The sequence below is a fragment of the Acipenser ruthenus genome, chromosome 35 (genome assembly GCF_902713425.1).
Source record: "Acipenser ruthenus chromosome 35, fAciRut3.2 maternal haplotype, whole genome shotgun sequence".
Classification (NCBI taxonomy): Eukaryota; Metazoa; Chordata; class Actinopteri; order Acipenseriformes; family Acipenseridae; genus Acipenser; species Acipenser ruthenus.
This window is the reverse complement of record NC_081223.1, coordinates 4,202,106-4,227,486: the sequence shown is the minus strand read 5'-3', so window position 1 is coordinate 4,227,486 and position 25,381 is coordinate 4,202,106. Positions and strand designations below refer to the sequence as shown.

Below are 25,381 nucleotides of genomic sequence, written 5' to 3'. Positions count from 1 at the left end.
TAAACTGAACAATAACACATTCAAAGTATTGGAAAGGCATAATTAGAGGCCTCGTCATAATGAGGCAGTTTAACAGTGTGAAGGATGTGGTGAGGTGCAAGCTTGCGGTGACTTTCTCTCATTTAACGACCTTGTGATTTGAATACTAACAAGAAAAACAAATCAAATTACCAAGCATTCGGTGGACGTTTTAAGAAATAAATGAACAAACAGATTTGTCAGAAGTGGGATTCGAACCCACGCCTCCAGAGAGACTGCGACCTGAACGCAGCGCCTTAGACCGCTCGGCCATCCTGACTTACACTGACGACTTTGCACAACACTGCAGTACACTGCTGAATCTCCAATGTCTGACGCTACAGTAAATCACCTGGGGGGTGTGTGAACTTATTCTTTATCTGTTTATATTAAGGAGGGCGACCTGTTTCGTCGCATTCTATATGGGATCACAAGGACACTCCTCTTACAGACAGAAAATATACGGCAAACAGAGCGATCGCTTCACGGTTAGAAACAAATCAGAACAGTCTGTTAGCAAATTAACTTCATGAAAAAAAAAACACACAGGCATTACATAAATGTTACAGATATGTTTCGTAGACACAAAAGTTGTAACATAATTGAGTACATTTGTAAACTATCCGCCAGTAACAGACATTATCTCACATTATCTCTAGTTTCAAACGCATTATCACAGGCGGCACAATTACGACATGGAAAAAATCCAGTATATTTGTCCAGTACACCTAGATCTCTCGAACATTAAAATGAGTCAGCCCTTAAAAAAACACTGTCCGTGTTCATTTTTATGTATATGACATTGTCTATACACAATACCTGTCATGTAAGCCTATTGGTATCAAACCGATCACAATTAATGTGATCCGTGTTTTCAGTCAGATTGATAGTTTTAATCAATCATCGAAAAAGCAGCAGTGCTTTGCAACTGTAGTTCGTCTTGCGTACCTTTAGGCAAGATACCCACTCAGAACGTGTCTGCTTCCTCCAGCCCCCTAAGGAACACTGGAGCGGTCATCAATAACAGGGAGCAGTTGGCCAAAAAAAAAAAAAAACACTCGCTGTCTCCTTCACGCTCAAAAACGAACACTCTCACTCTTCCTCGTGGATAGCGAGTCCAAACACTTTATAAACGCATTTCGCTGGCAAATCACTATAGAAATGATCCCGGAAAGTATTGTTTTATGGGCAAGTGGCCGACCGTCTCCCTCCAACTCTGAGTGGCACCGGTAGCTGTGCCGCTGACAAATAAACAGGAGCTTTCATATAATGCAATTGCTGTTGCCCAGTGAGGTGTTACAACAACATTTCAAACTCATTCCAAACTGCAGGCGGTTAAAAGCTAAATTGGGTTCAAGTTTCTCGTATGATTTAAAAAGTAGGAGCCAGTTGCCTCATTTGCATTGTCTGCCTTCCTCCTTTGCACTGTGAAGTCTATCAAATTTGTGCTTAAAATCTGAATACGATTCCCATTTGAATCGTATATATTTGGTTTCCATTTTAGCTCTATGCATACACACTGTTCTGTTGAGACTCCCAAGGTGTTATGTAATAAAACACCATAATCGGTTAGCACGTTGGGCTGTTAATCGAAATTTTGGTGTTTCAAGCCCACGCAGAGATGATGCTTTTTGCATTTCTTTATCGCATTAGAAAATGGCACTATAATACGTTTTTATTTCCTCCAATTACACTGAAGAAAAAAATGTGCTGTTTTTTTAATTCAAAAAATTAATTACTAAAAAATAACCCTAGTCGTGCTGTTTACAAAACCCGCTATCGAAGCAGAGACCGTTACAGTCTAATGCTCTCCCAAAAGAGCTATTTCAGCTTGACGCGATTTTGCTATCGAGACAGCATTCTTTTCGTCAATCGCCTTTTTGTCAAGCCAGTAAACCTGCATGTAATGAGAAACGTTCAACAGTTCGGAAACACCACAATAGAATCCAATGCCTTTGCAAATGTGTTTCCAAACTGTTAGTTTTTCTCCCAAATGCGGTTTCTCAAAAAATGGTTAATGCCTACTTTTTATTATTATTATTACTTTTTCCAGAGTAAGACCAAAAGGCAAACATCCAGGAAATATTTAAACACTGCTACAGCGCTTGAACTGTCTCAACAAACGTTTAGCTCTAAAACGTGTACATTAAAAATCTATTAACATCTTTAACACAATCATCTGTGTTCCAATAGCGGTTAATCCACATGGTGATCAATAAAGTGAATGCTGGCTTTGTTCACATATTGGCAAGATGTTTTCACGATTCACGCATATTCTGAACAAGCACACTAGAATATGGTAATGAAAGGACAGGAACATAACTGCTTTATTGGCTCTGGTCTTGTAGCGTCACCTTGATTACTGTCTGTAAGAAAGTGGCATTAATCAAAAACCTAATTATGTAAGGTTCCCAATGCGCAAATACGCAGCATATTTAAATTTCTTCACAATCTTAAATCTTCCCACATGAATGTCAAATACGTACTGACAAGTACGGCCCTTTCCCAATGTAACACTCTGCTGTGTTTGAACACCAACGTTGGCTTGGATATGATGTATTAAACCACGATACTATTGTTCCCACTTTCTTTATTACTACCAAATGTGCTTTTCGTGTCAGCCCTTGTGGCCTAATGGATAAGGCACTGGTTTTCTAAGCCATGGATTGTGGTTTCGAGTCCCACCTGGGGTGTGATTTTGTTATAGGAGGCTGTGTGTTCCAGTGGTTAAAGATAAAGGGCTTGTAACCAGGAGGTCCCCCGGCACAAATCTCACCTCAGCCACTGACTCATTGTGTGACCCTGAGCAAGTCACTTAACTTTCTTGTGCTCCGTTTTCGGGTGAGATGTAACTGTAAGTGACACTGCAGCTGATGCATAGTTCACACACCATAGTCTCTGTAAGTCGACATGTATAATAAAAACGAACATAATTATGGTATGTTTTATTAGCATGTGATATTTTGTAGATCTTGTTATCTGCTAAGTCCGCTCACGCTAGCCAGAACGTGCTCGAGTGCTATGGCAACAGCCGTGAAGCAAGTCAATTTTTCAGTTGAAATAAAAACTACTTTGTTTTTGTGGATGGGGGTGTTTTTTGAAAAGATCAGTTAAATAGCTACGTATTTTGAAATAAAGATGTATTCATTATTATGAACGTTAACAAAAATTATATTGTATTTACATTTCCCACGTGTGCTTGCCTTGTACAAATCTGACAGTTTCAACAAAGGCATTTGACTTCGGTTCATTAGTTAGCCTATACTGCCATCTACAGCATTACTGCGGGTTTCGTTTACTTCTTTTGGAGATTTTCACAAACAACCGAGCGAGCATGTAGTCGTGGCCGAGTGGTTAAGGCGATGGACTAGAAATCCATTGGGGTTTCCCCGCGCAGGTTCGAATCCTGCCCACTACGTAAGCTTTGTTTTTAATTGATTGTATGTGTTCATTGTTAATACATGTTTAAAGCTCAGGAAGTCTGAAATATTACTGGTTGTACTTCATATCGCTTCGGTTCATTTTGTTAAAGATTGTTCATTTTGGCACCATTACAAATGCTGTGGTTTCTTTAAAGAAGAAAAGCCGTGGCCCGTACGGGGATCGAACCCACGACCTTGGCGTTATTAGCACCACGCTCTAACCAACTGAGCTAACCGGCCACACACTGAAAGCTTGTTACTAGAAGCCGAGGAAAATAAGTCCTGCGGACATTATGATTGTTCTACTAAGATGTTCTCATGTTAAACTCAACAATAACACATTCAAAGTATCGGAAAGGCATAATTAGAGGCCTCGTCATAATGAGGCAGTTTAACAGTGTGAAGGATGTGGTGAGGTGCAGGCTTGCGGTGACTTTCTCTCATTTAACGACCTTGTGATTCGAATACTAACAAGAAAAACAAATCAAATTACAAAGCATTCGGTGGACGTTTTAAGAAATAAATGAACAAAAAGGTTTGTCAGAAGTGGGATTCGAACCCACGCCTCCAGAGAGACTGCGACCTGAACGCAGCGCCTTAGACCGCTCGGCCATCCTGACTGACACCGTCGACTTTGCCCAACACTGCAGTACACTGCTGAACCTCCAATGTCTGACGCTGCAGTAAATCACCTGGGGTGTGCGTGAACTTATTCTTTTTCTGTTTATATTAAGGAGGGCGACCTGTTTCGTCGCATTCTATATGGGATCACAAGGACACTCCTCTTACAGAAAGAAAATATACGGCAAACAGAGCGATCGCTTCACGGTTAGAAACAAATCAGAACAGTCTGTTAGCAAATTAACTTCATGAAAAAACCACACAGGCATTACATAAATGTTACAGATATGTTTCGTAGACAAAAAAGTTGTAACATAATTGAGTACATTTGTAAACAATCCGCCAGTAACAGACATTGTCTCACATTATCTCTAGTTTCAAACGCATTATCACAGGCGGCACAATTACGACATGGAAAAAATCCAGTATATTTGTTCTGTACACCGAGATCTCTCGAACGTTTCAACGAGTCAGCCCTTAATAAACACTGTCCGTGTTCATTTCTGTGTATATGACTTTGTCTATACACAATACCTGTCATGTAAGCCTATTGGTATCAAACCGATCACAATTAATGTGATCCGTGTTTTCAGTCAGATTGATAGTTTTAATCAATCGTCGAAAAAGCAGCAGTGCTTTGCAACTGTAGTTCGTCTTGCGTACCTTTAGGCAAGATACCCACTCAGAACGTGTCCGCTTCCTCCAGCCCCCTAAGGAACACTGGAGGGGTCATCAATAACAGGGAGCAGTTGGCCAAAAACAACACTCACTGTCTCCTTCACGCTCAAAAGCGAACACTCTCACTCTTCCTCGTGGATAGCGAGTCCAAACACTTTAAAAACGCATTTTGCTAGCAAATCGCTATAGAAATGATCCCTGAAAGTATTGTTTTATGGGCAAGTGGCCGACCGTCTCCCTCCAACTCTGAGTGGCACCGGTAGCTGTGCCGCTGACAAATTAACAGGAGCTTTCATATAATGCAATTGCTGTTGCCCAGTGAGGTGTTACAACAACATTTCAAACTCATTCCAGACTGCAGGCGGTTAAAAGCTTAATTGGGTTCAAGTTTCTCGTATGATTTAAAAAGTAGGAGCCAGTTGCCTCATTTGCATTGTCTGCCTTCCTCCTTTGCACTGTGAAGTCTATCTAATTTGTGCTTAAAATCTGAATACGATTCCCATTTGAATCGTGTATATTTGGTTTCCATTTTAGCAATATGCATACACACTGTTCTGTCGAGCTCCCAGGGTGTTATCCAATAAAACGATAGGTTGCGGATGCAACCCCGGTTCCCTGAAAGAGAAAATAACCATCAAGGTATGGGACATTGCCGTCAGGCAGTAGGGATTGGCTGAGCTTTATGTCAAAGCTGCCGATTGGCCTCCACGCAAGCTGCCGTGTAAGCCCGCCCCCCTGGGAGCTTACTATACGCAGCGCGCGGAGAGTCACTTCCTCTTTTGCCCTTCAGGCCGTGAAGGCCTCCAGAGCGACCTCGCGGCTTGATGGTTATTTTCTCTTTCAGGGAACCGGGGTTGCATCTGCAACCTATCGTTCCCTTTCAAGTCGAAAATAACCATCAAGGTATGGGAACAGTGTACCCAAGCCGTCGCGAGGGAGGATTCTCGGCAGTAGGACAGCCTTACGTCATAACGCAACTGCGTAGGCAGTACATCTACACATATGCGGAGCTGCGCCTCAGCGTCTATGCTCGCAATGACACCTGTCCCAAGGTGGAATAGTCACACCGTATTGTCAACCACTCTAGACGTCCGCAACCTGAGGCGTCATAGAGTGCAACACAGATGCTCCAAATGACGGAGCAGAGGATTCCAGTACATTTAACCGGTAGAACCTCGTAAATGTATGCGGTGTAACCCAACTGGCTGCAGCGCAAATGTCAGACATCGGCACCCCTCTAAAGAGGGCCCAGGATGTTGCCATACCCCTAGTGGAATGTGCCTTCAACTGCCCTGGTGGCGGAAGGCCCATAGTATCATATGTTAACTGAATAGCATCCACTATCCAATGAGAAAGGCGTTGCTTAGACAGCGGCTGACCCAAAGTTTTAGAACCATGGCATATGAACAGCTGTTCTGTTTGCCTCACAGTCTTCGTGCGATCAATATAACACCTCAATGCCTGCACAGGGCAGAGCATGTGTAAGCGCTCTTCCTCTGGGGAAGAAAAAGGAGGAGGATGGAACGCCATCAACTCGACTGGTTGGTTCATGTGAAACGGGGATTTGACCTTGGGTAAAAAGGCCGGATTTGGACGCATGGAGACCTTAGAACCGTCTCCTGCGAAGCGAGTACATGATGGATGCACCGAGAGTGCATGTAACTCGCCCACACGTTTTGCTGATACCACTGACAGCAAAAACGCAGTCTTAATAGACACGAACTTCATTTCCACACTGTGGAGAGGCTCGAACGGTGCCTTGGTAAGGGCTTCTAGCACCACATCAAGGCTCCAAGACGGTAAACTGGTCGACCTTGGAGGCCGCAAGCGTCTTGCGCCCTTTAGGAACTGAGATGCCAGGAAATGGCAACCAGGTGATAACCCGTCAATGCGTACATGGCAAGCCGAAATAGCGGCCAAATACACTTTAAGTGTAGAGGGAGACTTACCCTCATCTAACAGCTTCTGCAGAAACTGTAATATCACTGCCATAGGGCAGGAGACCGGGTCATGGCCCTCAGCCAGACACCAACTCTGAAACAATTGCGATTTATACGCATATTGCGACCGAGTAGAGGGCGCTCTCGCACTCTGAATGGTGGATATAACCGCCGTCGAAAGCCCTAAGGCTGACAGGCGCTCCCGCTCAGGGGCCAAGCCCATAGCTGCATGAGCTTGGGTTTCAGGTGCCATAGCCCTCCTTGGGCTTGGGACAACAGGTCCGCTCGCAGAGGGAGCTCCCTCGGGCGACCGTGCAACAACTGCACTAGACTCGGGAACCATATCCTCCGAGGCCACCGAGGAGCGATCAGGATCACTGTCGCTTGCTCTACCCTGACCTTCTGCGGGGAGCATCGGAATCGGTGGAAATGCATAGAGGAGCCCTGGCGGCCATTCGTGAGCCAGTGCATCGACTCCTAGGGGGCTGTCGAGGTCCTTCACCGAGAACCATAGGGGGCAGTGCGTGGTCTCTCGCGAAGCGAAGAGATTGACTTGCGCTGTGCCGAACCAGTCCCAAATGCGCTCTACCACCCGAGGGTGAAGACGCCATTCGCCTGCAAGAGGACCTCCTCTGGACAGGAGATCCGCTGCGTAATTGACTCTGCCCGGTAGGTGAACCGCTCGCAGAGAGGCTAAACGCGGTTGAGCCCAAAGCAACAGCCGTGTTACCGACCGGTGAAGACCGGGGGACCGCAAGCCGCCCTGGCGGTTGATATACGCCACTACCGTGGTGTTGTCTGACCGCACTAACACGTGCTTGCCTAGAAGCACTGGCAAGAAGTGCCGCAGTGCAAGGTCCACCGCTCTGAGTTCCAGAGCATTGATGTGGGCCGACCTCCAGGGTCCTGACCACACTCCGCGAGTCCCCGACCCGTTCCAGACTGCTCCCCAACCTTGGTTGGAAGCGTCGGTCGTAATAACCTCCCTTCGGAAGATGGGACCCAAGCGTACGCCCTGGCGGATGTTCGACGGAACTTTCCACCAGCGCAGTGCTTCCCAGCAGGTTCGGGATACCCTCAACCTGCGGTGTTTGTCTCTCCGCGGATGCAACGCGAAGGCATTGAAGCAGGCCTGCAGAGGTCTCTGGTGTAGTAAGCCCAAAGGAAGGGCTTGCGAGGCGGCAGCCATCAACCCCAGCATGCACTGACACAGCTCCATGCTGACTGTTTCTCTCAACCTGAATAGGGAGAGACACCGCTCCAGTGAGGCAACTCTTTGTGTCGACAGGGTCGCTTCCATGGACACAGAGTCCAGATGCAGACCCAAGAATTCGGTCTGTTGGCTCGGCACGAGGCGGCTCTTTTCTGAATTGACCTTCAGACCTAGCCGCTGAAGATGGTCTGTAACCATCACTGTGTGCTGTGCCAACTGCTCCTTTGACTGCGCGCAGACGAGCCAGTCGTCCAGATAGTTCAGCAGTCGGATGCCTTGAGCCCGCAAGGGGGCTAAAATGGCGTCCATACACTTCAAAAAGGTTCGAGGAGCTAGAGACAGGCCGAATGGCAGGACACAAAACTCGTAGACCCTGCTCTGAAATGCGAAACGTAGGTACTTCCTGTGACCCGGACAGATGGGAACGTGAAAGTATGCATCTGTGAGGTCTACGGTGGTAAACCAGTCGCCCTGCCGGACAGACTGGACAATGTGCCTGTGCGTAAGCATCTTGAACGACAACACCCGTAGGTATTTGTTCAGTAGTCGCAGATCTAAAATAGGGCAGAGCCCGCCGTCCTTTTTTGGCACTAGGAAGTACTTGGAGTAGAACCCCTGGTCGGTCAGAGCAGGGTCTACTAGTTGAATGGCACGCTTCTTGAGCAATGCCTGTATTTCTGCATTTAGAGCTGAGGACTGAACCGAGTCCTTCACTGCAGTTACCACCATTCCCCTGAAGGGGGGGGGGGGGGGTTTAACCGGAATTGAAGGGTGTACCCGGTGAGTATAGTCTTGCGCACCCAGATGTCGTTGGTGCATTGTTGCCAGAACAGAAGCTCTGGAACAGTGTAGGGGTGGGTTAATGGCTGCCAGGGTTTCTCAGGGCTGCTTAGGCTGCGCTCGCTCACGAGGGGCCTGACCAGAGCCACGAGGGCATGGTCTGCTACCTCCTCTGGGGCGCCACCCTCCGCACTGCGGTCTTGCAAACGCGGGTTGGCTGCGTGCTGAAACCCCCAAAGGGGCGGTTTTACTGCCCTGTGGGTGCGCTTGCTGCTGCGGCGGCGCCCTGCGCCATTGGCGCTCCTGCGGCCGCCTTGGCTGGAAAGGCTTGCTTGGCCACATCTTAGCCAACTGCTGCGACGCCTCATGCGCCTTGACGGAGCGTTGCAGCATCTCCTCCACCGCTGGGCCAAACGTGTGCCCCGGGGATATAGGAGCATCTAGCAACGGGGCCTTATCAGGCTCCTGTACCCTGGCCTGTGAGAGCCAGAGCTGCCTCCTTGCCACTACAAGGGAAGCAATGCTCCTGCCCTGTGCTCGCGCATTCAGCTGAGCCAGCTTAACCAAAAGCTGTGCAACTGCACCCAGCTCAGTTCTAAGTCCGACGGATGGGGACTCAGGCAGGTCGCGAATCAGCGCCGCCTGGTAGACTGTCAGGAGTCTGGCCACGTTAGACAGTCTAACTGCCTCTGTAGCCGCGGCATAACCCTTTTTTAGGTGGGCCTCCGTAATCCTACACTGCCTGTTAGGGCAGGAAGGGTCCTTAGCCAGCCCCGATAATGTCGGCGCCTTTAATAGCACGGCGAACGCGGCGCCCACTGGCGGAAAGGACGCTAATCCAGCTTCGCTCGCCCCGTGCATGGTAAAAGCCGAAGCCTTGCGAGAAGTCGCCGGGGCGAAGGCCGGGGCTCCCCAGGTGGACTGCACCTCCTTAATAAAATCCGGGAATGCCGGGAGCATCCTGGACTGAAGCAGCGGAGCCGATGGCAACTCAAATAAAGAGCGTCGTGTTGGCTCTGACGCAGGCCAGTCCACGCCTAAGTGACGGGCTGCCCTCTCCACCACTGACCAGATAGGGTCATTAGTATCCAGCACTTCAGGGTCGTCCTGCCCAGAGTGCTGGGATGCCACCTCAGGCTCTGTGTCCTCAAAGAGCGGGTCTGCATCAGATGCGTCCCTTGAGACAGCATCTGCGTCCCACTCTACTTCCTGGGGCACTGGTGGAGGAACCGTCAGCTGACTAGTGCTGGGTCCGGTTACTAGCTCTGGGGCCCGAGGCGCCACATTTGCTAGGGTCATAAGGAGGGATTGTTGTCCCATCATGAGCTCCATAAATTGTGACATCTTGGAGGTGAGCTCAGCTACCCCAGATGTGTCCTGGTAACGCCTACCCCTCCGAGGGGAGCGAGAATGCCTTCTCCGGCAAGCCGATCGAGACCTGGATCGAGACTCCCGAAGGGGGAGTGCCCCGCGAGAGGAGGGACTAACGGGAACGTTCCCGAGCACGCCTGGCTGGAGATCTCTGACCAGCTGAAGGCTGGGAAGATGGGCTCAGAGGGAGCTGAGACGTCGCCGGCAGCGACACGATCGATGACGGTGGGGCCGAGACGGTGTGGGACGAACCCAAGGATGGAGAACGACCTCCAACTGCCTTCCTCGCTCTCTGGCGAAGGGTGCGTGTCTGAAACCCTGCACATAGCTGGCAGTATGCCCTATCTGCCAGGGCAGATGCGGCATGGTCCGGCCCCAAGCATGCGACACAGTCTTCATGAGGGTCGCTGGCAGGCAACTTGGCCTGACAGGTCACGCAACGGTGGAACACAGACATAGTAGAACGCCGAAGCGTCTAGTATTGACGTCAAGCACCAAAGAGTGTGCGTCGAGCACTGTCGCGTCAAACGCCAAGGTGCCCGCGTCGGACGCCTAAGCGTCGAGCACCTGAAGTGCGTGCATCAAGCGCCGCCGCGTCGAGCGCCGAGGTGCGTGCGTCGAGCGTCGAGGGTGCGTGCGTCGAGCACCGAGCGTCGAAGCGTCGAGCACCGAGGTGCGTGTGTCGAGCGTCGAGGGTGTGCGCGTCGAGGCGTCGAAGCGTCGAGCGTCGAGCGCCGAAGTGTCGAGCACCGAAGTGTCGAGCACCGAGCATCGAGCGTCGAGCATCGAGCGTCGAGCGCCAAGCGTCGAGCGCCAAGCGTCGAGCGCCGAGCACCGAGCACCGAGCGTCGAGCACCGAGCGTCGAGCACCGAGCGTCGAGCACCGAGCGCCGAAGCGTCGAGCGTCGAGCACTGAGCCCCAAGTGCAGAAGCACTAAGCACCAAGCGCAGAAGCGCTGCACAAAGTGCCGGAGCGTGAGCGCTGAAGCGCGAGTACCGAGCGTGGAACGCTAGCACAGACGCCTAAGCATCAGCTGACCCGCCAAGCGGAGACGCTAAGTGCTGGTACAGTGTCTGATGCTGTGCAATACCTACCTGAAAGGTGCTGGGGATTTTGCACGTTGGTGGTTGTCTTCCTCTGTATAGTGAAGGGAATTTTTTATTTTTTTTTGTGGACGCTGCAGAAGGTAAGGGAGTGTAGTGCAATACCACGTGGCGGGAACGCGCCGCGGGGGGGTACACTGCAGAGCAGACTACCCGCACACACACACGGTCTAGCCTAAGTTAGACCGAGGATGCAAAATGCGCGTCGGCCAAGGCCAACGCAACACGCGTCCGAACACACAATATACAATATATATAACAATATATATATATACAATAAAATATAAATATATATACAAAATATATATATACAAAAAACCCACACAATAATAATTAAAGGAATAGAGGAAAGATGGAGACCACGAAGAACGCGATGCCGAAGCAAAGCGAAAAGGAATATATAATGTTAAACAATATATAATCCTAAATAATAATACAATAACAATAATAATAAACAATAATAACTCCGGAGAGTATGACTGAAATAAACACGGAGAAGGGGATAAACCAGCTTCTCAAGCCTAAGCTTTAGTGAGTACAATCAGTTAAATAGCTCTAAGTCCTACCGCTACTGATGCTGAAGGCAAAAGAGGAAGTGACTCTCCGCGCGCTGCGTATAGTAAGCTCCCAGGGGGGCGGGCTTACACGGCAGCTTGCGCGGAGGCCTATTGGCAGCTTTGACATAAAGCTCAGCCAATCCCTACTGCCTGACGGCAATGTCCCATACCTTGATGGTTATTTTCGACTTGAAAGGGAACTAACTTGCTGCAGCACTCTAGCACAAGCAAGGACTTTGTAAAGAATTGTGTGTTTTGGTTTCCAAATGGAGGCGTGGGTGCAAATCTCACTTCTGACAGTTGACTTTTACTTATTTTTAAAATGAATAAATGTGTTCATTTTATTATAAAAGATTTTCAAGGAAATCAACAGCTGATACCAAACTCTTGTCAGCACTCAATACCATTTTAATTTCTGCCTCGTCAAACAAGCTCGAGCCACAGCACACAGTGCTGCTGCATCGGGACACAGAGGTGGATTTTAAAGCGACTGAATCAACGAGCTGAGACTACTTTTTGAAGAAATTGAAAACATACCTCTAGTCGAAATATTTGCTATTTAGTTAATCCATTTATTTTTTTGAATTTGCAAATGGCAGACTACATTGCCAAAAATCTGACAATCTGAATTGCTCATATCAAGCTGCGATGTAGCCTATGAGAATCACTGGCATAATTCGAGGGGAATTAGCTCAAATGGTAGAGCGCTCGCTTCGCATGCGAGAAGTAGCGGGATCGATGCCCGCATTCTCCAAATAGTTTTAATATATCTGCGTATTTAGTCCCAACGCATTATGGAGATACATACAGTGTGACAATTCTTTGTAACAGAGTCGCCCGCCCTACATGTGTATTTTAAAGCAGTCTGCTAATTTGTAATATTCCCGCAGACTGAAAAACTGCAGTGCGCCCTCCATCGTATGCCTTGCGAGAAGCACAAAGGGAGATTTTTTATATTTTTTAGCAATTGAAGAGTTTGTGTTAATTGAGAATAAATATAAATGGCTTGAAGTTTGCTTTAATTTGTAACGTGTTTGTAATGAATTAGTGGTTTTTTACTATCATTGTACTGTATACTAGCTACTGTTGCATGTCCAGGCGCTTGTTATTCAGCTTCCCATATGGTCTAGCGGTTAGGATTCCTGGTATTCACCCAGGTGGCCCTGGTTCGACTCCCAGTATGGGAACTTCTTTGTTATTGTCATTTTGTTACAAAACTGTGGTCATGTGTAATGTTTTTTCATTATGATGATAAACCTACAGTTAATTTAAATTATATATATATATATATATATATATATATATATATATATATATATATATATATATATATATATATATATATATACACAGAATGATGCAATGTATTTGACTCTATTCACATCACCTCACATTTCACTGGTTGCCTACGAGGGCTTGAGAGGGATGACGTAAAAGTGAGAGAGAAAGAGCAAAGTTTAAACACATAACATACAACAATCTGACACTCGCTCCCGACGGGTCAGGCAGCATCCTCTGGCTGCTGGGCATTTAGTGGAACAAGAGACAGGAAGGGGACCAACAGGACAAAAGGACAGATCCTTCGCAACTCAGTGTGGCATCCTCAGGCAGCTAAGCTGTCAGCTGGGCAGCGTGGAGAGCTTAGGAAATGTGTCTCGGGTCCGTTTAGGAGAGACAAAAACAGAGAACCCCCTCCGTTTAGGACAGACGGAAACAGAGAAACGATGGAATGCTGTCAGTAGTGTGCAGTGGCCTGCTATGGAGAGCAGAGAGCTGCTGAATGCAGTGGAAATTGGTATTTGAGAGTTAAGGCGTTTAAGATGATGTCGGAGATGGGTCTGCCTTTGGGCAGAGATGAATAATGCGTAGATCTGAGGCCTCTGCACAACCTGAGAGGATGAGAATGCGTTGCTCGGAGGCTGCTGCAAAACCTATTGATTTGATCAGGAGCAGTCTAAGAGTGTATTGTCTATTGCGGTGTTGGAGGACTCTTGACTGAAATGTTGATAATCGTAGGACATAGTTTCCGTATGTGCCTGGAAGCTCAAATTGAATGAAATGGACTTTGAAAGTTGTATTAAGTGCCTTGATGAAGTTGGGGGCAAATGACGAAGTGCAAATCCGGGAGCAAGAAGGTTGCAGGAATGGCCTGATGCAAGGAAGCTGGAAAATTAATGTGACAGTGGATTCTTAACATCTCAGAAAGCTGATAAGCATGGCTTCATGACCAGATCCTCGAAGGGAGGGGTTTTGATTTGAAATAATCAAGTTAATATATGAAGCAAAAGAGGTTGAGGCAGGACGGGACTGAGAATCCCTCGGAAAGACAACGAACTGCAGGAATTGATAGAAAGTTTGGAGTGTGCGAGATTCGCAGCGATAGCAAATCAGTTTGAATTATGTAGTTTGTGGTGTTATGCTGCCATCTCGAGGTTGCGATTGGAATTGAAACTACTGGCATCAGTGAAGCAGGGTACCATATATTTGGTTATTGCGATTAAAATCCTTGTCTATGGATAAAACGTTTGCTTTAGAACAGTTAGTGATGATATAAGTAAGTTAACGTAGGTCTAGAAGAGGAGCCTGCAGTATTTAGATGTCATAATTCGGCGAGTTGAAGCTCTCATGTTGCAAAAGCGCAGCAGCAGGAGCCAGAAGATTGCAGTAGTGAGGCACAGGCTCGCATTGCCTGTTAAAGCTGCCTGGTCGCCATGGCAACTTACCACTCCCAGTAGTCACTCGATGAGGCGTTGCCGTGGTAACCATGGTCTGTGAGGCGCCGGTGTGAAAGAGTTGCAGTGCAGCGGTGACGTCGGAACAGTCTTTCTGATGAGAACGCAGAGCAAGCTAAGAATGACGCTGCGCTTTGAACGGCGCTGTAGCTGTGCTGGAGACACGAGGGAGCAGAGAAGACTAACGATGGAGCTCCTGCAGAAAAATACAAAAGCTGAATGATGAAAAGAATCACCTGAGCAGGTAGGGAAATAGCTGATATTGTCTACCAGCGCTGAGCAGAGAAATGACCTGCAGTGAAAGGAGCGAACAACAAAAAAACAAACACAAACCAAAAACAAACACAGACGAAGGGCAGAAGCAGTGCTGGGTGTATAAATAGAAAAGAAGGAGAGATTGACATGCAAGCTACCTAACGGGATTGCCCATACCGCTCTGGTCACGCCCTTTTTACCTGAACAAACACAGCAGCGCAAGATAATGGCGGAGAGACTGGAACTTGATTGAAATTTGTTTGTCGCTATATAATCAATAAATTGTATAAATAAATGTCCGGAGACATTCAAATCCAGGCACGTTAAAAAATGAAATATAGTGGAATAGAAATAATGACGGCTTTGACCTCGACGTGATTTGAACACGCAACCTTCTGACCTGGAGTCAGATGCGCTACCGTTGCGCCACGAAGTCCTGGCATAGTGCATGCTTGTTATGCAATGCTAGAGTGCACAGCGTGATGTGACAGAATGCAATAATGTGTTAATTTACCAAAAAAAGAAACATAAATAAATGTGTAGGTATTTATTTGTGAATAAACTATCTTGCTTCTATGATGGGACCTGAGACCTTACATCCGCAATCTAATGATCGTCCCACCCCAGAGAGACTTTGTCTTGACCAGGGATTAATATAATTTAAAAACAAACTGCAATGGTTCCACGCGATGGGAATGTGAATAGAGTCAAATACATTTGCATCATTCTGTATATATATAATATATATTTTGAGTAACTGTAGCTTTATTATCATATTTAAGACATATAACACATGACCACAGTTCTGTAACAAAATGACAATAACAAGAACGTTCCCATACCGGGAGTCGAACCCGGGCCGCCTGGGTGAAAACCAGGAATCCTAACCGCTAGACCATATGGGAAGCTGAGGAACACACTCATGGACATGCAACAGTAGCTAGTATACAGTACAATGATTGGTAAAAACACAAGAACCGATATTTCATTATAAACACGTTACAAATGAAAGCAAACTTCAAGCCATTTATTTTTATTCTCAATTAACACAAACTCTTTAATTGCTAATAAATAAATAAATAAATAATCTCCATTTGTGCTTCTCGGAAGACATACGATGGACGGCGCACTGCAGTTTTTCAGTCTGGGGAATATTACAAATTAGGAGACTGTGCTTTAAAATACACATGTAGGGCGGGCGTCTCTGTTACAAAGAATTGTCACACTTTGTATTTATCTCAAAAATGCGTTGGGACTAAATACGCAGATACGTTAAAACTCTTTGGAGAATGCGGGCATCGATCCCGCTACTTCTCGCATGCTAAGCGAGCGCTCTACCATTTGAGCTAATTCCCCGCGTATTGTGTCTGCGATTCTCATAGGCTACATCGCAGCTTGATATGAGCAATTCAGATTGTCCTAATGTCTGCCATTTGCAAATTCAAAACATTTTTTTTTAATTAAATAGCAAATATTTCGACTAGAGGTATGTTTTCAATTTCTTCAAAAAGTAGTCTCAGCTCGTTGATTCAGTCGCTTTAAAATCCACCTCTGTGTCCCGATGCAGCAGCGCTGTGTGCTGTGGCTCGAGCTTGTTTGACGAGGCAGACAATGCAAAAATGCCAAAACTTGCTTTTGTATCACATGACAAACTTAAGGTATGCTTTAACGGCTTGGCTGTCTCAAGTTAGTTTGTATTGTTAATGGAACACCTCGTTGTTGCCCAGTCATTGTATCATATGAAGAAGAGCTTGCCAGGTGGGGGCGACGGTCTGCCAATAAAAGATAAGACTATATTTGCAAGGATCATTTCTAGAGTGAAACTGTTTTGAAGGGATTGGTCTCGGTATCCACCAGGAGGAGTGGGAGTGTTTTCTTCTCAGCACCGAGCTGACAATAAGTTCAGTTGTTTAAATCATGAAGCAAATTTCAAATGGATCACTGCTAATGTTAAAACAATTTAAGAACACTTTAAACAGTAATGTGATTTGCACTACGCAGGACTAGATTGAGCTTAAATAAAGACATTACATCTGAAAATAACTTGTGCTTACCCCCACTTACAAGGAAAGTGTCAAACTTTGTATTCTTCCTCATAACGTGTTAGAAAATGTAAACAGCAGTTGGAGAATGCCAAAGTCGATTATCCTAGCATGTTAAACGAGGGCATTTCTCATGTAAGCTACTTCAACTAATAGATCGTTTATACTGTTCTCAAAGGTCCGCATCCCAGCCTGAGACCACGATGCAGTGGTAGACGGAGATGTTTTTCAAAGTAATGTGTTATTTGGAATATTAAAACAATCAAGTTAAATAACACATGTTTGGACACAAAATATTTTTCAGTGACGTTAACAAGTAGTCTGTTTACAACAAAATGCAATCTGTGTTAGGAACACTATTTTAGTCGGATTTAAAATGGAAATTAAAATGGTATTGAGTGCTGAGAAGAGTGTGGTATCAGCTGTTGATTTCCTTGAAACAATCTTTTATAGTAAAATGAACACATTTATTTCTTTTAAAAATAAGTAAAATTGAACTGTCAGAAGTGAGATTTGAACCCACATCTCCACTCGGAGACCAGAACACACAATTCTTTGGAAAGACAGAGTTCTTGTAGATGCCTGTAGATGCCAGGCATTCCGGTTCAGATCTAAAATTCTGTGTCATACAAAAAATCATTTCAAGATCGCGTGGTGGTGATCTCGATCAAAAACTATTACAATGTGAATCAAAAAGGATCTTCTATCTCCATAAATAAATTATAGCGCTTTGAGATTAGATATGTTACTAGCGGATTGTTTAGAAATGTACTTAATTATATTAAAGCTGTTCTAAAAAAGAATGTTATCTCGAAAATGGAGTCTTGTCAAGCCGAAATAGCGTTAGACTGAAAATCTAAAGGTCCCTGGTTTGATCCCAGGTTTCGGCAAACAGCAAGAATTTTTTTGTTTTGTATTATTTTGAACTAAAAAACAGAGCACATTTTTTTCTTCAGAGTAATTGGAAGAAATAACAACCTATCAGAGTGCCATTTTCTAATGTGATTAAGAAATGCAAAAAGCATCGTCCCTGGGTGGGCTTGAACCACCAACCTTTCGGTTAACAGCCGAACGCGCTAACCGATTGCGCCACAGAGACCAACCTGTCAATCTACAAAAACTAACTTGCTGCAGCACTCTAGCACAAGCAAGGACTTTGTAAAGAATTGTGTGTTGGTTTCCAAATGGAGGTGTGGGTTCAAATCCCACTCTGACAGTTGACTTTTACTTATTTTTAAAATGAATAAATGTGTTCATTTTATTATAAAAGATTTTCAAGGAAATCAACAGCTGATACCAAACTCTTGTCAGCACTCAATACCATTTCAATTTCTGCCTCGTCAAACAAGCTCGAGCCACAGCACACAGCGCTGCTGCATCGGGACAGAAGTGGATTTTAAAGCGACTGAATCAATGAGCTAAGACTACTTTTTGAAGAAATTGAAAACATACCTCTAGTCGAAATATTTGCTATTTAGTTAATCCATTTATTTTTTGAATTTGCAAATGGCAGACTACATTGCCAAAAATGACAATCTGAATTGCTCATATCAAGCTGCGATGTAGCCTATGACAATCACTGGCATAATTCGAGGGGAATTAGCTCAAATGGTAGAGCGCTCGCTTCGCATGCGAGAAGTAGCGGGATCGATGCCCGCATTCTCCAAATAGTTTTAATATATCTGCGTATTTAGTCCCAACGCATTATGGAGATACATACAGTGTGACAATTCTTTGTAACAGAGTCGCCCGCCCTACATGTGTATTTTAAAGCAGTCTGCTAATTTGTAATATTCCCGCAGACTGAAAAACTGCAGTGCGCCGTCCATCGTATGCCTTCCGAGAAGCACAAAGGGAGATTTTTTTATATTTTTTAGCAATTGAAGAGTTTGTGTTAATTGAGAATAAATATAAATGGCTTGAAGTTTGCTTTAATTTGTAACGTGTTTGTAATGAATGTGGTTTTTTACCATCATTGTACTGTATACTAGCTACTGTTGCATGTTCAGGAGTTTGTTAATCAGCTTCCCATATGGTCTAGCGGTTAGGATTCTTGGTTTTCACCCAGGTGGCCCGGGTTCGACTCCCGGTATGGGAACTTCTTTGTTATTGTCATTTTGTTACAGAACTGTGGTCATGTGTAATGTTTTTTCATTATGATGATAAACCTACAGTTACTTTAAATTATATATATATATATATATATATATATATATATATATATATATATATATATACACAGAATGATGCAATGTATTTGACTCTATTCACATCACCTCACATTTCACTGGTTGCCTACGAGGGCTTGAGAGGGGTGACGTAAAAGTGAGAGAGAAAGAGCAAAGTTTAAACACATAACATACAACAATCTGACACTCGCTCCCGACGGGTCAGGCAGCATCCTCTGGCTGCTGGGCATTTAGTGGAACAAGAGACAGGAAGGGGACCAACAGGACAAAAGGACAGATCCTTCGCAACTCAGTGCGGCATCCTCAGGCAGCTAAGCTGTCAGATGGGCAGCGTGGAGAGCTTAGGAAATGTGTCTCGGGTCCGTTTAGGACACACGGAAACAGAGAAACGATGGAATGCTGTCAGTAGTGTGCAGTGGCCTGCTGTAGAGAGCAGAGAGCTGCTGAATGCAGTGGAAATTGGTATTTGAGAGTTAAGGCGTTTAAGATGATGTCGGAGATGGGTCAGAGATGAAGAATGCGTATATCTGAGGCCTCTGCAGAACCTGAGAGGATGAGATGTGTTGCTCGGAGGCTGCTGCAAAACCTATTGATTTGATCAGGAGCAGTCTAAGAGTGTATTGTCTATTGCGGTGCTGGAGGACTCTTGACTGAAATGTTGATGATCGTAGGACATAGTTTCCATATGTGCCTGGAAGCTCAAATTGAATGAAATGGACTTTGAAAGTTGTATTAAGTGCCTTGATGAAGTTGGGGGCAAATGAGGAAGTGCAAATCCGGGAGCAAGAAGGTTGCAGGAATGGCCTGATGCAAGGAAGCTGGGAAATTAATGTGACAGTGGATTCTTAACATCTCAGAAAGCTGATAAGCATGGCTTCATGACCAGATCCTCGAAGGGAGGGGTTTTGATTTGAAATATTCAAATTAATATATGAAGCAAAAGAGGTTGAGGCAGGACGGGACTAAGAATCCCTCGGAAAGACAACGAACTGCAGGAATTGATAGAAAGTTTGGAGTGTGCGAGATTCGCAGCGATAGCAAATCAGTTTAAATTATGTAGTTTGTGGTGTTATGCTGCCATCTCGAGGTTGCGATTGAAATTGAAACTATTGGCTTCAGTGAAGCAGGGTAGCATATATTTGGTTATTGCGATTAAAATCCTTGTCTATGGATAAAACGTTTGCTTTAGAACAGTTAGTGATGATATAAGTAAGTTAACGTAGGTCTAGAAGAGGAGCCTGCAGTATTTAGATGTCATAATTCGGCGAGTTGAAGCTCTCATGTTGCAAAAGCGCAGCAGCAGGAGCCAGAAGATTGCAGTAGTGAGGCACAGGCTCGCTTTGCCTGTTAAAGCTGCCTGGTCGCCATGGCAACTTACCACTCCCAGTAGTCACTCGATGAGGCGTTGCCGTGGTAACCATGGTCTGTGAGGCGCCGGTGTGAAAGAGTTGCAGTGCAGCGGTGACGTCGGAACAGTCTTTCTGATGAAAACGCAGAGCAAGCTGAGAATGACGCTGCGCTTTGAACGGCGCTGTAGCTGTGCTGGAGACTGGAGGGAGCATAGAAGACTAACGATGGAGCTTCTGCAGATAAATACAAAAGCTGAATGATGAAAAGAATCACCTGAGCAGGTAGGGAAATAGCTGATATTGTCTACCAGCGCTGAGCAGAGAAATGACCTGCAGTGAAAGGAGCGAACAACAAAAAAACAAACACAAACCAAAAACAAACACAGACAAAGGGCGGAAGCAGTGCTGGGTGTATAAATAGAAAAGAAGGAGAGATTGACATGCAAGCTACCTAACGGGATTGCCCATACCGCTCTGGTCACGCCCTTTTTACCTGACCAAACACAGCAGCGCAAGATAATGGCAGAGAGACTGGAACTTGATTGAAACTGAACTGCCCCCCCCCCCCCCAGGAAGTAATTTGTTTGTCGCTTTATAATCAATATGTTGTGTAGGCTAAATTGTATAAATAAATGTCCGGAGACATTCAAATCCAAACACGTTAAAAAATGAAATATAGTGGAATAGAAATAATGACGGCTTTGACGTCGACGTGAACACGCAACCTTCTAATGTGGAGTCAGACGCGCTACCGTTGCGCCACGAAGTCCTGGCGTAGTGCATGTTTGTTATGCAATCCTAGAGTGCACAGCGTGACATGACAGAATGCAATAATGTGTTAATTTACCAACAAAAGAAACATAAATAAATGTGTAGGTATTTATTTGTGAATAAACTATCTTGCTTCTATGATGGGACCGGAGACCTTACATCCGCAATCTAATGATAGTCCCACCCCAGAGAGACTTTGTCTTGACCAGGGATTAATATAATTTAAAAACAAACTGCGATGGTTCCACGCGATGGGAATGTGAATAGAGTCAAATACATTTGCATCATTCTGTATATATATATATATATATATATATATATATATATATATATATATATATATATATATCGAGTAACTGTAGCTTTATTATCATATTGAAGACACATTACACATGACCACAGTTCTTTAACAAAATGACAATAACAAGAACGTTCCCATACCGGGAGTCGAACCCGGGCCGCCTGGGTGAAAACCAGGAATCCTAACCGCTGGGAAGCTGAGGAACACACTCATGGACATGCAACAGTAGCTAGTATACAGTACAATGATTGGTAAAAACACAAGAACCGATATTTCATTATAAACACGTTACAAATGAAAGCAAACTTCAAGCCATTTATTTTTATTCTCAATTAACACAAACTCTTTAATTGCTAATAAATAAATAAATAAATAATCTCCCTTTGTGCTTCTCGGAAGACATACGATGGACGGCGCACTGCAGTTTTTCAGTCTGGGGAATATTACAAATTAATAGACTGTGCTTTAAAATACACATGTAGGGCGGGCGTCTCACACTTTGTATTTATCTCCATAATGCGTTGGGACTAAATACGCAGATACGTTAAAACTATTTGGAGAATGCGGGCATCGATCCCGCTACTTCTCGCATGCGAAGCGAGCGCTCTACCATTTGAGATAATTCCCCACGTATTGTGTCAGCGATTCTCATAGGCTACATCGCAGCTTGATATGAGCAATTCAGATTGTCCTAATGTCTGCCATTTGCAAATTCAAAACATTTTTTTTAATTAAATAGCAAATATTTCGACTAGAGGTATGTTTTCAATTTCTTCAAAAAGTAGTCTCAGCCGTTGATTCAGTCGCTTTAAAATCCACCTCTGTGTCCCGATGCAGCAACGCTGTGTGCTGTGGCTCGAGCTTCTTTGACGAGGCAGGCAATGCAAAAATGCCAAAACTTGCTTTTGTATAACGCGACAAACTTAAGGTATGCTTTAACGGCTTGGCTGTCTCGAGTTAGTTTGTATTGTTAATGTAACACCTCGTTGTTGCCCAGTCATTGTATCATATGAAGTAGAGCTTGCCAGCTGGGGGTGACGGTCTGCCAATAAAAGATAAGACTATATTTGCAAGGATCATTTCTAGAGTGAAACTGTTTTGAAGGGATTGGTCTCGGTATCCACCAGGAGGAGTGGGAGTGTTTTCTTCTCAGCACCGAGCTGACAATAAGTTCAGTTGTTTAAATCATGAAGCAAATTTCAAATGGATCACTGCTAATGTTAAAACAATTTAAGAACACTTTAAACAGTAATGTGATTTGCACTACGCAGGACTAGATTGAGCTTAAATAAAGACATTACATCTGAAAATAACTTGTGCTTACCCCCACTTACAAGGAAAGTGTCAAACTTTGTATTCGTCCTCATAACGTGTTAGAAAATGTAAACAGCAGTTGGAGAATGCCGAAGTCTATCATCCCAGCATGTTAAACGAGGGCATTTCTCATTTAAGCTACATCCACTAATAGATCGTTTATACTGTTCTCAATGGTCCGCATCCCAGCCTGAGACCACGATCCAGTGGTCGACGGAGATGTTTTTCAGTAATATGTTATTTGCAATATTAAAACAATCAAGTTAAATACATGTTTGGCCACAAAATATTTTTCAGTGACTTCATCAAGTAGTCTGTTTATAACAAAAATTGCAATCTGTGTTAGGAACACTATTTTAGTCTGATTTAAAATGGAAATTAAAATGGTATTGAGTGCTGACAAGAGTTTGGTATTAGCTGTTGATTTCCTTAAAACAATCTTTTATAGTAAAATGAACACATTTATTCCTTTTAAAAATAAGTAAAAGTGAACTGTTAGAAGTGGGATTTCAACCCAAACCTCCACTCAGGGACCAGAACACACAATTCTTTGAAAAGACAATGTCCTTGAGTTTGGCGTCTTAGACCAACCGGCCATTCTGACAAGCTACGTTTGTTATTGTAGAAAACCGCATTATTTATTTCAGCACACACTAGGGTTCTCGTATCAAGGCCCGATTGGTTTTATTACGCACATACCAACTGATGCTCCATGAATGATGTTAAGACAATTCTAAAAAAAAAGAAACGGATTGAAGCCAACCCAAAATAGTAAGATTATTTATTTCAATATCGTTATAGCTATAAACGATGCATGCTTTTTACAATAGCAATTGCTATTTGACAATGACCAATAAGTAATTTTGTTGCAATACTGTATACAATGTGAACAGAATCAGACTTTGCTCCGTTGTCTCGAAGAAACATCTTCAATTTGTATTTAAAAAGGACGCCCAACGTGGGGCTCGAACCCACGACCCTGAGATTAAGAGTCTCATGCTCTACCGACTGAGCTAGCCGGGCTGACTTTTCGAGGTGCCTTTCACTGTAACCAACTGAGCTATTAATTTGTCATCTTATTTGAGAAGATAGTGAATGACAGAACCAAAGATTCCAAATATAATCCACTGAACTGTAGCTTTATTATCATAATGAAAACAGATTACACATGACCACAGTTCTGTATCAAAATTAAGTCGTAAGTATATGGTTTCCATTGCAGCTATTTACACACACTGCTCTGTTGTCTCCCAGGGTGTTATCTAACAAAAAGACATAAGCTGTGCTGCCATAATTAATTAGATAGACTTTCCTGCCCCGTGTTGCTTTCTTCTTAGGTGTGATCTCAGGTTCTGATGAGTTCTGCTCCCTCGATCACGTTCTGCAGCATCTCGCCTTGCTCATCACTCATGTATGCTTTGGCTGCTTAACAGGTTGGTCTCTGTGGCGCAATCGGTTAGCGCGTTCGGCTGTTAACCGAAAGGTTGGTGGTTCAAGCCCACCCAGGGACGATGTTTTTTGCATTTTTTAATCACATTAGAAAATGGCACTCTGATACGCTGTTATTTCATCCAATTACGCTGAAGAATAAATGTGCTCTGTTTTTTTAGTTCAAAATAATACAAACCCAATATCGTCTTGTTGTTTGCCGAAACCCGGGATCGAACCAGAGACCTTTAAATCTTCAGTCTAACGCTCTCCCAACTGAGCTATTTCGGCGTGACAAGACTGACGTTTCGAGATAGCATTCTTTTTGGCAATCCAGTAAACCTGTAATGAAAAACGTTCAACAGCTCGGCAACACCATAATAGAATCCGAAGCCTTTACAAATGCTTTTCGAAACTGTTAAGTTTTCTCCCAAATGCGGTTCTCAACAAATGTTTTTTTTTTTTTTTGTATTACTTCCAGAGTAAGTCCAAAAGGCAAACACTGGAACTGGTTGCCTGAAAGTGCCGCGCTTGAACTGCCTCAAGAAACGCTTAGCTCTAAAACGTGTACATAGAAAGTCTATTAACATCTTTAACACAATCATCTGTATTCCAATAGCGGTTAATCCACAGGGTGATCAATAAAGTGACTGCTGGCTTTGTTTAAATATTAACGAGATGTTTTCAGGATTCACGCGTATTCTGAACAAGCACAATAGAATATGGTAGTGAAAGGACAAGCAAATAACAGGTTTATTGGCTCTGGTCTTGTATCATCACCCTGACTACTGTCCGCAAGAAAGTGGCAATAATAAAATCGTCATTATGCAAAGTTCCCAATGCGCAAATACGCAGCATATTTAAACTTCTTCACAATCTTAAACCTTCCCAAATGAATTTAAAATACTTACTGAAAGGTTACACACATTTTCACTATCTCATGCAAGGAAGTGTTAATATGACTTTATTACCCAACTGTGTCATTGAAGACTGGTCAACAGTAATTTCGGATTCACTTTAGTTTCTTGTGCTGTATCAAATGAAACATAAAAATGAATCGTGTTACGGGTCTCGGGCAGAGAGTCCATAAACAGAAGATAAAGTGTTTAATCTGTTAAAATAGGAAAAGTAAAGACAGGACTAAATCAGTTGTTGCTTGCAGTCTCTCGGTTTTACTACTGAAAGTTTAGAACATAAAACAATCCATTACTTCATTGAAGAAGTGCAGAGAATAACAATAATAATCATAACAAATAACAAGCCTTTTGAGATAGTCTTCATATTGGTATTCAATAG

At 44.2% G+C, this 25,381-nt stretch overlaps 13 non-coding genes across 13 annotated transcripts; 3 read left to right on the top strand and 10 right to left on the bottom strand.

The window, feature by feature from the left end:
• Positions 1-216: 216 nt before the first annotated feature.
• trnal-cag (transfer RNA leucine (anticodon CAG)) lies at positions 217-298 on the bottom strand. Its single transcript has one exon. It is a non-coding gene; the product is annotated as a tRNA-Leu (tRNA).
• A 682-nt stretch (positions 299-980) lies between these two features.
• Positions 981-1,202, bottom strand: LOC131705392 (small nucleolar RNA U3). The gene has a single exon (XR_009310349.1). It is a non-coding gene; the product is annotated as a small nucleolar RNA U3 (small nucleolar RNA).
• Positions 1,203-3,354: 2,152 nt separating this feature from the next.
• On the top strand, positions 3,355-3,436 carry trnas-aga (transfer RNA serine (anticodon AGA)). The gene has a single exon. It is a non-coding gene; the product is annotated as a tRNA-Ser (tRNA).
• A 170-nt stretch (positions 3,437-3,606) lies between these two features.
• On the bottom strand, positions 3,607-3,680 carry trnai-aau (transfer RNA isoleucine (anticodon AAU)). Its single transcript has one exon. It is a non-coding gene; the product is annotated as a tRNA-Ile (tRNA).
• Positions 3,681-3,978: 298 nt separating this feature from the next.
• Positions 3,979-4,060, bottom strand: trnal-cag (transfer RNA leucine (anticodon CAG)). Its single transcript has one exon. It is a non-coding gene; the product is annotated as a tRNA-Leu (tRNA).
• Positions 4,061-4,738: 678 nt separating this feature from the next.
• Positions 4,739-4,953, bottom strand: LOC131705601 (small nucleolar RNA U3). The gene has a single exon (XR_009310551.1). It is a non-coding gene; the product is annotated as a small nucleolar RNA U3 (small nucleolar RNA).
• A 10,102-nt stretch (positions 4,954-15,055) lies between these two features.
• Positions 15,056-15,127, bottom strand: trnaw-cca (transfer RNA tryptophan (anticodon CCA)). The gene has a single exon. It is a non-coding gene; the product is annotated as a tRNA-Trp (tRNA).
• A 397-nt stretch (positions 15,128-15,524) lies between these two features.
• trnae-uuc (transfer RNA glutamic acid (anticodon UUC)) lies at positions 15,525-15,596 on the bottom strand. Its single transcript has one exon. It is a non-coding gene; the product is annotated as a tRNA-Glu (tRNA).
• Positions 15,597-17,758: 2,162 nt separating this feature from the next.
• Positions 17,759-17,832, bottom strand: trnan-guu (transfer RNA asparagine (anticodon GUU)). Its single transcript has one exon. It is a non-coding gene; the product is annotated as a tRNA-Asn (tRNA).
• A 927-nt stretch (positions 17,833-18,759) lies between these two features.
• On the top strand, positions 18,760-18,831 carry trnae-uuc (transfer RNA glutamic acid (anticodon UUC)). The gene has a single exon. It is a non-coding gene; the product is annotated as a tRNA-Glu (tRNA).
• A 4,776-nt stretch (positions 18,832-23,607) lies between these two features.
• On the bottom strand, positions 23,608-23,680 carry trnak-cuu (transfer RNA lysine (anticodon CUU)). The gene has a single exon. It is a non-coding gene; the product is annotated as a tRNA-Lys (tRNA).
• Positions 23,681-24,094: 414 nt separating this feature from the next.
• Positions 24,095-24,168, top strand: trnan-guu (transfer RNA asparagine (anticodon GUU)). The gene has a single exon. It is a non-coding gene; the product is annotated as a tRNA-Asn (tRNA).
• A 135-nt stretch (positions 24,169-24,303) lies between these two features.
• Positions 24,304-24,376, bottom strand: trnaf-gaa (transfer RNA phenylalanine (anticodon GAA)). The gene has a single exon. It is a non-coding gene; the product is annotated as a tRNA-Phe (tRNA).
• Positions 24,377-25,381: the final 1,005 nt, after the last annotated feature.